The sequence below is a fragment of the Lampetra fluviatilis genome, chromosome 32 (genome assembly GCF_964198595.1).
Source record: "Lampetra fluviatilis chromosome 32, kcLamFluv1.1, whole genome shotgun sequence".
NCBI classification, from domain to species: domain Eukaryota; kingdom Metazoa; phylum Chordata; class Hyperoartia; order Petromyzontiformes; family Petromyzontidae; genus Lampetra; species Lampetra fluviatilis.
Window position 1 is genome coordinate 8,107,439 of NC_136306.1, and position 10,528 is coordinate 8,117,966.

Genomic DNA, 10,528 nt, shown 5'->3' on the forward strand with positions numbered 1-10,528 from the left:
TGGGCTCGTTAATATCTCCTGTTTCATTACCAGAAAGGGTAAAACATATTCTCGTCATTATTTTGATACTCTACTGGCAAAAAAAATGTCCTACAGAAGCAATATATCTAATGTGTTAGAGTGCAGGAGAGCTGTAGTAATTGTTACAGATTTAGTTTGATGCAAAATTCAGAGATTATTTTGTGTACACGTATGTACTGTCCAGGGATTTCAGTCAGCACGTTATTTATTTGGGTAGTATCGCGTAAACATCCGCTCTTTAAACAAATATTTGTTCGTTTACATTTCTGCTTTGGCCAGTTATTGCACACGCACATTTAAAAAATATATATATTTTGAGGATGTGAAAAGAGGAATCTGATTTAAACATGAAAATAAGGCTTGCAATGTGAGACATCTTTGTGAAATACATCCTCACATTCCGTGAAAAGTTTCAACTGGATAAAAGTTTCAACTCGAGCTGTGGTGCAGCGATTTGTGCACTGCCCCATGAACCTGTGACCTGAGTCAGTTTCCCAGCAACGGCTAACATGAATGGCAAGTTTGACCTGGTACTGGGGTTCCCATTCACCAACCCACACTGACCAGCATGGCGAAGTATGGTCAAACAGCCTCCATAACTGAAAGGCCATGGGGAGGCCTTCATCCACCAGTAGATTGAAAAAGGCGTTCATAAACGGCCATAATGACTCGACAATTTGGACTAAAATATTGAAACATTAAAGTTCATAAATAAATTGCATGGAATAATAACGTATATCTTGGAGCTACTTAATGGCATGGCAGTAAAATGTCTGGATGGTCGTTTATTACAATGCTAAAGCACTTTACAGGATCTTGTAAAAACATATTTTTTCTTCTTCCTGTAACCAACCCAATGTGGAATGTGTTAGCAACTCCCGCTTGGTGCACCCAATCTCATCAGACCTCCAAAGCTAAGCAGGTAGGAGTCTGGATTGTGCTTGCATGGGTGCAGGTGTTACAGGCTGTTACGTGGCGTCGTTGTCAACAGACGGAAGTGCTACAAAATCCATTGCTATTGCTGTACAGTACTAGGCTTCCACATTTATGCTGCCCACCTTTACTGATCCGTACTGACAAACGCGGTGAAATATGGTCAAACACATTCCTGCGGAGGGAGCTGGTAGGAACGTTGAGTTGCTCGGTCAATGGCCAGGGTCAACGGCGGCGTGGTGTATTCCGCAAATATGGCCGACTGTGAGGGCGGGCACAAGCCGGCGTGAGTAGGTTAAACGTTGAGTTTTATAAGGGCACCACGGGGTGACCAGCCCCTCCCCACCCAGCACCACCCCTCCCACCCCCCACCTAGCCCCACCATTCCCACCGAGCCCCTCCCCACCCTCCCCACCCAGCCCCTCTCCTCCCCTCCCCACCCAGCCCCACCCTCCCCACACTCCCCTTCCCACCCAGCCCCCTCCGCACGAGGGACGGACGGACACAATAATCCCCTGTGGGCTGGCGGAACCAGTGGGTTCCTACCAGAGGTGGGACAAAGTCATTGTTATGCAAGTCCAAGTCGAGTCGCAAGTCATCAAATTCATGACTCGAGTCTGACTCGAGTCCAAGTCACATGACTCGAGTCCACATCTCATAGGTGGGACAAAGTCATTGTTATGCAAGTCCAAGTCGAGTCGCAAGTCATCAAATTCATGACTCGAGTCTGACTCGAGTCCAAGTCACATGACTCGAGTCCACACCTCTGGTTCCTACCAGTAATATCCAAGCAGTGTGCTACGGCACATTCAAGTAACCCACGTGAAATGGATTGCTGTATACAGTACTGTACATTAAACAGGCTTGGATTATCCTTTACCTCAGTGGTTTCATTTTAGGGATCATTGGACCCCAAGGGTTATTTTGGTATCATTCGGGATCAGGGTTATTTTAGTTTCACTAGGGTTCCAAATGAAGGGGGCTCATTAAGTTCCCAAGAAATTAAAATAGGGGATCTCTATGGCAAAGCCCATCCACACAAACCACAGGCAGATGTTAAGGTTTCCAATGATTAAGGCTTGAAGGTTAAACTAGGTTGTCCAGCAAGGTCCATTCCACATTAATATCTTGCCTACATTAAAAAAAAACTTTATTGTACAGTGCTGAGTTTACTGGAACATTTACGCGAGCCTGTTGTCTCTTTGGGGAACTGTTTGGAAATTTCGTAAAAAAACGCAGTAGTGTAAAGTTGTAGTATATATTTTAAACTTTTCACAGGAACACCAAATCAACGCGGAGCAAGATCCATCATTCCTTAAACGCTTTGCCAGCAAATGTCAGAGAATGTTATGCTGATTATTGTTAGCATGAAAGCGTATTAAAATAAAACGTAAAACTTGTCTTGATTTGAAGCTTTCGTGACTGCAGGAATCCATACTTTTTGGTTCTTTCGGTAAAGTCACACAAGCGGTGTTGCGATCGAAATGTCGTGATTCGTTTTATTTTATTTCTAACTACGTGACTTTACCGAAAGAACCAAAGAGTATAAAACGTGTCTGTGTCCACTTGTTTGGACAAGCGTGTTTGGCTTCACAACTCTTCAGATGTCCTACAAACGAAGGGACGCCAACTCTGGAATTTTACATCGCGTTTATTTATGCACACGACATATGTAGAGGTAATGCTTTTAGTGTAACGAAGTTGGCCCTTTAGACATTAAATGGTTTGTAAATAACACTCTTGCACCTCTGCGGACATGCATTTCTGCTACCTGAGGTACTGAGTTTAAAAGTGTCCTCGCTTTTACAACTCAATTATAATTGTGCTTGGTAGCAGCTTGTTATCATTTGAAGACATCCATGTGAAACATTTTCAGTGAGCAGTGCACCAAGGTGTGTTAGAGAATGGCCCCTGAAGATGACCTCAGGAATAGTTATGAAGTCACTTCGCATGGCCACCTTTTAATCGCCCAACAAAGAGTGATAATTTATTTTCATCTAGAGCCCTTTGTCACTGCACTGTTGTATGAAGGCCAACCCATGTCCTTTCAGTTATGTTTTTGTTTTACCATATTTCACCATGCAAATCAGTGCGGGTTGATGAAGAGGGAAACCCAGGCACGAGTGTTCACCACATTTCAAACCATAGAAGAAATAACAAAACGTGGGAGCATGATAACTCTCGCAAAAAAGATAATCCAATACGAACAAAACTGTATTATATAAGTTGTGTTGCTATTAGGAACTTACCCCCTTTAGAAAATCGACCAAAATGTATCAAAAGGTTTCCGAATACTTTGATATTCAAACCAATGCTACAAGGATTTACAGTATCTCAGTGCCACAACCCTGCCAGCCAAAGCACATGGAGCAAATCGTCAAATAAGACATTTCTTTTTCGGCTTTAAAATGAAACACAGGCAGGTCTATTAAAGTTTTAATCTCCTTTGTGGCCTTCTGTGAAATAATGATTGCACACACACATTTGACTAATCTGTGGAAAAGATGCTGCAGTGATACGTGCGGAATATACAAAACATTTCACATTTAACAAATTCCTTTGACCAGCTATTCCATTGGATGTTTGCCTAGATTGAAACAGTCTCTTATACATTATTAATGGGAATGTGAGATAAGCCGTTAAGTGTTTCTGCACTTCTGTGGAGATGAAACACACAACATGAATTGCTACATTTGTATCGGAACAGATTTTGAATTCACACATCATATTTAAAATGGTTTATTTTCAGAAAATTTCGAAAGCTGCCCCATGGGAAAAAATGATATGTTTCAAGCACAGCAAGTTTTTTCGTGGCGAAAACGGACTCCTATTTCAATATGTATTTGGGTACTTCCTGCATTTAATTTTGTGTGTCCATTATGTTTTTGAAATCAATGTTATTATAAAAAAGAAAGAATGTACAGTATTGAATATTTTTCATTTTTAATAAACAGCAAAAAATAATGAACGTCGAAATTTTTAAAATAAAAAATTGTAAAGGTATCATCATCAGGCAGCATTATACTGTCGATACGAGTTCCCTCTATTTCTTTCAAGCTTTCGCCATGTTACTCACTGTATAAATTATTTGATACAATTGTGCCAAGTCTCTGTCTACTGTCTTCCCACCTGCTTCTAAGTCTTCCTCTTTTATATCTTTCGTGCACCGGTTGCCATCGCAAACTGAAAACAAGAAACCACATCTTTATTATACTGTACTGAAACTAGTTATCCGATAGAATACGTAGAGTGGAGTATACCGTTGCCAAAAACTACCCTGTTGCTTAAGATTTGTACAATTATTTTTTTATGAGTGGGAGCAGTGGCCTAGTATCTCATGTACTGCTCTACAAAGCCAGTGACGAGAGTTTTATTCCCAGCCAGGGCTAATATCAGTGGCGAGTTACGTCTCAAACAATCATGCACCTCTATAACCCCTCTATTAACCCAAGCTTATCAGCATAAAGCGTGGTTGAACAACCCCCAGTAGTGATCGACATGACATGGGGAGGCCTTTATCCAGCCGTGGATTAACAAAGAGCCACTAACCATAATGATTAATTTGGGTGATGTATGAGATGAACCTGTAACACAACAAATTCCTGCGGAGGGAGCTAGTAGGAACGTTGGGTTGCTCAGTCAATGGCCAGGGTCAACGGCGGCGTGGTGTATTCCGCAAATATGCCCGACTGTGAGGGCGGGCACAAACCGGCGTGAGTAGGTTAAACGTTGAGTTTATAAGGGCACCACGGGGTGACCAGCCCCTCCCCACCCAGCCCCACCCCTCCCACCTCCCACCCAGCCCCTCCCTCCCCACCCAGCCCCACCCACCCTCCCCACCCAGCCCCTCCCCACCCCACCCAGCCCCTCCCTCCCCACCCAGCCCCTCCCTGCACGACGGACGGACGGACACAATAATCCCCTGTGGGCTGGTATAACCAGGAGGTTCCTACCAGTATAAACACTGAGATACACCTTCCAGTCCTTTGTGCTGCATTCGTTTTGCTCCACAGTCGTGGCAGAGGCAGGGCATGTAAGCGCATGACGACAGAACAAATACTCTAATGCATCTTTTCCCTTCGAGCGATTGTTCGTGTGACAGGCAGCCACTTTGCCGGCTCACATAATATCGTAGTTCCACTGAATTATTCACCGTTGGCCATGCTGTCTGTATTACGTGGCGTGGTGTTCTTACTGCGACGACTCGTCTGTGTCAGAAGCTGTGCGGCAAATGAAATATTTGACTTTACATCGTGGTCCAAAGCGAAATGGTGCGATTGTGTTGCAATATTGTTGACGAATAAATATTGCTACGGCAGCCACAGGAGCTAAAGTACCCGATGATGTTCATCGTGCAGATAGAGCCATAGGGATAGGCTCCTGTGTCGATGCCGAGTGTATTTTTTTGCATTGCAGGACTGTAGGGGGATGCTTGCTATTTGAGATTGATCCGACAGTGGAGCGATCACTGATCAATTCTCTATTGTAAATGTTTTGTGTTGAACTTATTTCGCACCGGTGTGTATGGTGGTCACCAATCCAAGAATTACCCAGGCTCAAATTGCTGATTAGCTTTTGAGATTTGATGGGATTGGGTACATTTCAGGTGATTTCGTTAAAGGTAGATATTGTAGACATGTACTGTACACCTTTCAATGCGGTTTGTCCAAAATATGACAAGCATTGTCCTGTACCTCTAATTCTCTCTGCATTTACCCAGGTCTACTTTATTGTATTAATTGTTTAAACAAAGCTCACGTACCTACCAGCTCACCAACCAACCTGTCAAAAGAGAACTGCACCAAATGGGCCTTCTCTTTGTTCACATGTAAACCTACCAGTTTACGATACTTTTGCTATTTGTTCATACGCAAAGACAAAAACCCAAATTTGTCTGGGCGGGTTATGCCGTCACTACAAGGGATGGTGACCGTTGGTCAAGAATAGCGATTGAATGGTATCCATGGGATGGAACGTGCCTGAGTTGATGTCAACCAGAGATATGGAACGATGTAATAAGTTTGTGTAACAAGGGTCAGCCCTGACTTTCCTCCTGGCCTGGGATCAATTGTGAAAGGTAGGGGCCCGAGTTAGACATTTCGGGGAACTGAGGTTGTTATAAAATTCGTCGTGTTCAGCTTCCTCATCTTCTGTGTTGAATTCAACCTGGCACTTGTCCCGAATACATGTTGGCATTCGTAGATCCAGCAGAAAGGCCTTCATGATACCAGCAGAGCAGCGTTCTTCATTGCAAGGCCCACGGGCCACTGGCGGCTCCTGGTAACCTTTAGTGCAGCACCTGACGTGCGACCCCCGACAACACGCAAATGCGAAAACACCCCATCGTGATGTCAAACCCAATGGTTTCAAATGTGTGGCGGCCCTCACACTGACGATGTCTTATCGGCGTAAAGTTTGCCCCCCTATCAGAATAAGTGCAGCAGAGGGCTCTGTTTATAACAGAGAAACGGCGTGTCCATGGGTCGTCCAACTGCCCGAGAGCCGCCCTTCAAGGTAGCCCCAATTCTTATTTTCGTGTCCGTCCACCAAAGCCAAATGTCCTTCCAGTGGCAAGCACATCTCTGAGGTCGCAGGTTGCCTTTTGCAAGATCATGCACAGCATTGAATGGTTCTGCCTCTCGCCGCTGTCGCAAGTTGAATGTAATGTATGTCTAGTGCTCAACACGGATGCACACACTTGACTTGGAGGCAACACGTTTATTACACAGCCCAACTGGGCTAACTACATAAACGTACTCTTAGGTTTTTTCGGTAAGAGTATGAATCCTTGCAGTCACGAAAGCTTCAAATCTAGAATACATAAACGTACACTCTAGACCCTAACAGGGTAACGGCGCTACTTTAACTGGGTAACTACATAACTGGGTCAGTCAGTAACGACCTGACTGACCCACGATGCCGAGCGGAGACCGAAGACTGGAGAGACGTGGAGCCAAAATGTATTCCAGAGAACAGCCAAGAACGCTCTCGCTCCGCCTTCGGCCACGCCCCCTTCAAGACCTTTCTCGAAGGATCTGGACGGAGCGTCACGTGTCCCTCAAGCCCCCCCCCCCCCTCGGGCACCCCCTCACTATAGGCCTCGGCAAGGTAAGGTAAAAGTTCAAATGTAAAAACAACGAGCCTACCTTTACCCTACCGGGTAATTCTTCCGAGCTACCTTTACCCTACCCTTTACCTTACCCCTTGGCATGTCGACACCTTTACCCTTCACCTTTACCCTTTTACCCGGTAAAAAGGGTAAATTACCTTACCTTGCCGAGGCCTACCTCACTACCCTGTCCGGTCACGTGCCCTCTCGGGTTCACGCAGACTACCATGTCCTCACTTGCCCTCTCTCAGGCCGCCACCAGGACTATGCCCCCTAGGGCCCACTTGCATTTAGTCCTCACTCTGGCCCCAGAGAGAGGTTCCAGACGCACAGTAGCATTCTTGTGACAGTGCCTGGCGCTAACACCACAGTGACACGCTTAACGTCACTACATATGCATAAATACTGTAAATGGTGATCCAGAGGTCTTGTGACACCCCCATTTCATTCTGTGAAACTTAATATTTTTTTGCATACCAATGGGTGTGAAAACAAAAATGAATAAGTAAAGGAGAAAAAATGTCAGGGTTCAATTCATTGGGGGTCACAAGACATCTGGACCACGTTGTACTCCCATGAAACTGTCTGCTATTCATCCTAGATTTGAAGCTTTCGTGACTGCAAGGATTCATATTCTTAGGTTTTTTCGGTAAAGTCACGTAGGTAAAAAATTAAAATTAAAGTACTTTCTATTAATTTAAATGTTTTACCTACGTCACTTTACCGAAAAATCCTAAGAATTTGCTATTCATCCCCCTAGTGGACATAGCAACCAACTGCACACCGCACCAGTCACCCTTCAGAGAGAAATAACGTAAAACGCACACCCCCATCCACTGAAGAATCAATTACGGGGCCGTCCATAAATGACGTCACGCGATTTTGGACGATTTTTGACCCCCCCCCCCTCGTCACACGGTGTCACAAAAAGTCAGACCCCCCCTTCAAATATGACGTCACAACGCTCTGCCCCCCCCCCCAAAAAAAATAAAACATGCTTAAAATCGCTTTCAATTATTGTCATTGTAGTGCGTATTTAATGTGGCGCTGCACTCTGATGTTGTAGGAGAACACATTTATTAAAAGTCTATTTAATTAAGTAGAACGTGTTGTCTATATTTATTTAAAGTTGCGCATTTTGATGTCACACATCGTCACAAATGTCTGAACTCCCCGCCCCCCTAGGTGCGTGACGTCATTTATGGACGGCCCCTAAGCGCCGTGTTCACCATGGGATGAGTCTACCACGAACAATGTCCACCTTAGGCATTATTTACCATGGGGGGGGGGGGGGGAGCTTCGTGTTTCTACCACATCCTATTTATTTATTTCATAGATTTTGAATACTTCACTTACAGTACCGTCGTTTTTTTTCTTCACGAAAATATATAAAATATATTAGGGCGTCAGATGTTAATTACCTCGCCTGGTATACAGGATGTCCTGGGTTCGATGCCGACCCTGGCGCCTGCTGTATATTTAGAGTTTGCATATTTTTTCCCACCACATTTAAAATCAACGAGCGTTTAGATGATTTGGCCGCTATACATTTCCACGTGATAAGCCACTTCGTTGATCTATCAATTGTGGCCAGGTGGCTGATGAAAAATAGCTAAATAGCTCAGTGGGCCTTAGCTGGTAAAATAAAAAATATAGTTTCTAGGTTTTTTTGTATGTAATATTCTATCAAACATATCAGAGTAAGTTATTTTTTACATTTCACTAAAATAAATCTACTACGGCGACTTTGCTTAAATACCTTTTTGCAATTTAGATACTAAATATGATTGAACAACATCTTTGTTCGTTTAACACATAGACTTTCGCGACCAAAATCATCCATAATATGGGGGTTTTCCCCCACAAATCTGGCTGTCCACCTGATAATGCTAATTGTAATTACTGACGAAACGTAGTACTCAGATTGTAAATGTTGTGGATTTGCTCTCCAACACACCGGTGTCCTGTACCAGGAATGAATCGGCATGTTCTGTTTACGTGACAAACCTTACTAATTGGCTGTGTCGGGTGGTGGCGGGTTTAACGACACAGCATCTTTGTTAGAACAGTAATTGTTAAAAGCGCACGTACCGAGGCATGGTATCGGCCATGCACTTGTCAATAGCGCCCCTATTGGTGACTCCAGCTGGTAACTTCGTGCTTGCTCAGGCTGAGAGGAACGGAAGATGGGACGGTCCTTGAGTTATCTATCTCATATAGATTTATTGAGCGTCTTATTCCATGGTGAATTACAGAAATAATACAATTGCACATGAGATTATAGTGTTTGAAATAAAGAGTGGGTTTATTTAAAGTGGTGGTGTAGTTACGATGACAGTTAGGATAGGTGGAAGTGGTTATGCAAGGTTTGGGCTAGTGATAAGGGTTGGGGTAGTGATATGGGTTGGGGTAGGGTTATGGGTAGTGATAGGGGAAGTGATAGGGGTTGGGGTAGTGATAGGGGTAGGGTTATGTGTAGTGATAGAGGTTGTGATAGGGGTTGGGGTAGTGATAGGGGTTGGGCTAGGGCTATGGGTAGTGATAGAGGTTGTGATAGGGGTTGGGGTAGTGATAGGGGTAGGGTTATGGGTAGTGATAGAGGTTGTGATAGGGGTTGGGGTAGTGATCGAGGTTGGGGTAGTGATAGTGGTTGGGGTAGTGATAGAGGTAGTGATAGGGGTTGGGGTAGTGATAGGGGTTGGGGTAGTGATAGAGGTAGTGATAGGGGTTGGGGTAGTGATAGAGGTTGGGGTAGTGATAGGGGTTGGGGTAGTGATAGAGGTAGTGATAGGGGTTGGGGTAGTGATAGGGGTTGGGGTAGTGATAGAGGTAGTGATAGGGGTTGGGGTAGTGATAGGGGTTGGGGTAAGCCTGGTCGTAGCTGGGGGGTAGGGGAAGCATTGCAACAGAGGCAAGGGGAGAAAAGATGGGGGTTGTTTTAAGGGAGGATCGGAAGCAGGTTTGTGGAGATTATTTCTTCATGTGCAGTGGGAAGTTGGTTCAAGCGAAGGGGGTCAAGAAGGGAAAAGGTACGAAGAAGCGACTGGGCGCAGGGCTGGGGAGGCACGGAGAGCGAGGGTAGAGATTGGGAGTGTTGGGGCACGGAATGGGACAGAGTAGTCAGAAATAGGAGAAGCGAGCTAAGCATACATGTCAACCCATACGGTTTACCCCGTATTTTTGTACAGGGAAATTGAGTTTTCAGGCCCATACGGCCAACAGCCGTTTAAATACGGGCAAGAAAAAATATGTTGTCTATTTGTTTGTGTTTCTCCTTTGTGATGGAACTTTGTAGGATGAACGTTGAGATGTATAAGGGCACGGCGTAACCAATAAGGTCTGAATTGGTCTGTAATAAGGTAGGGCACTGATAAGGGGTTGACAGGTATGGATAAGATAGGGCAATACCATGGAGGGATAGGCGGAGCCTATGTAAATTATATTTCATACAAATAAATACCTTTA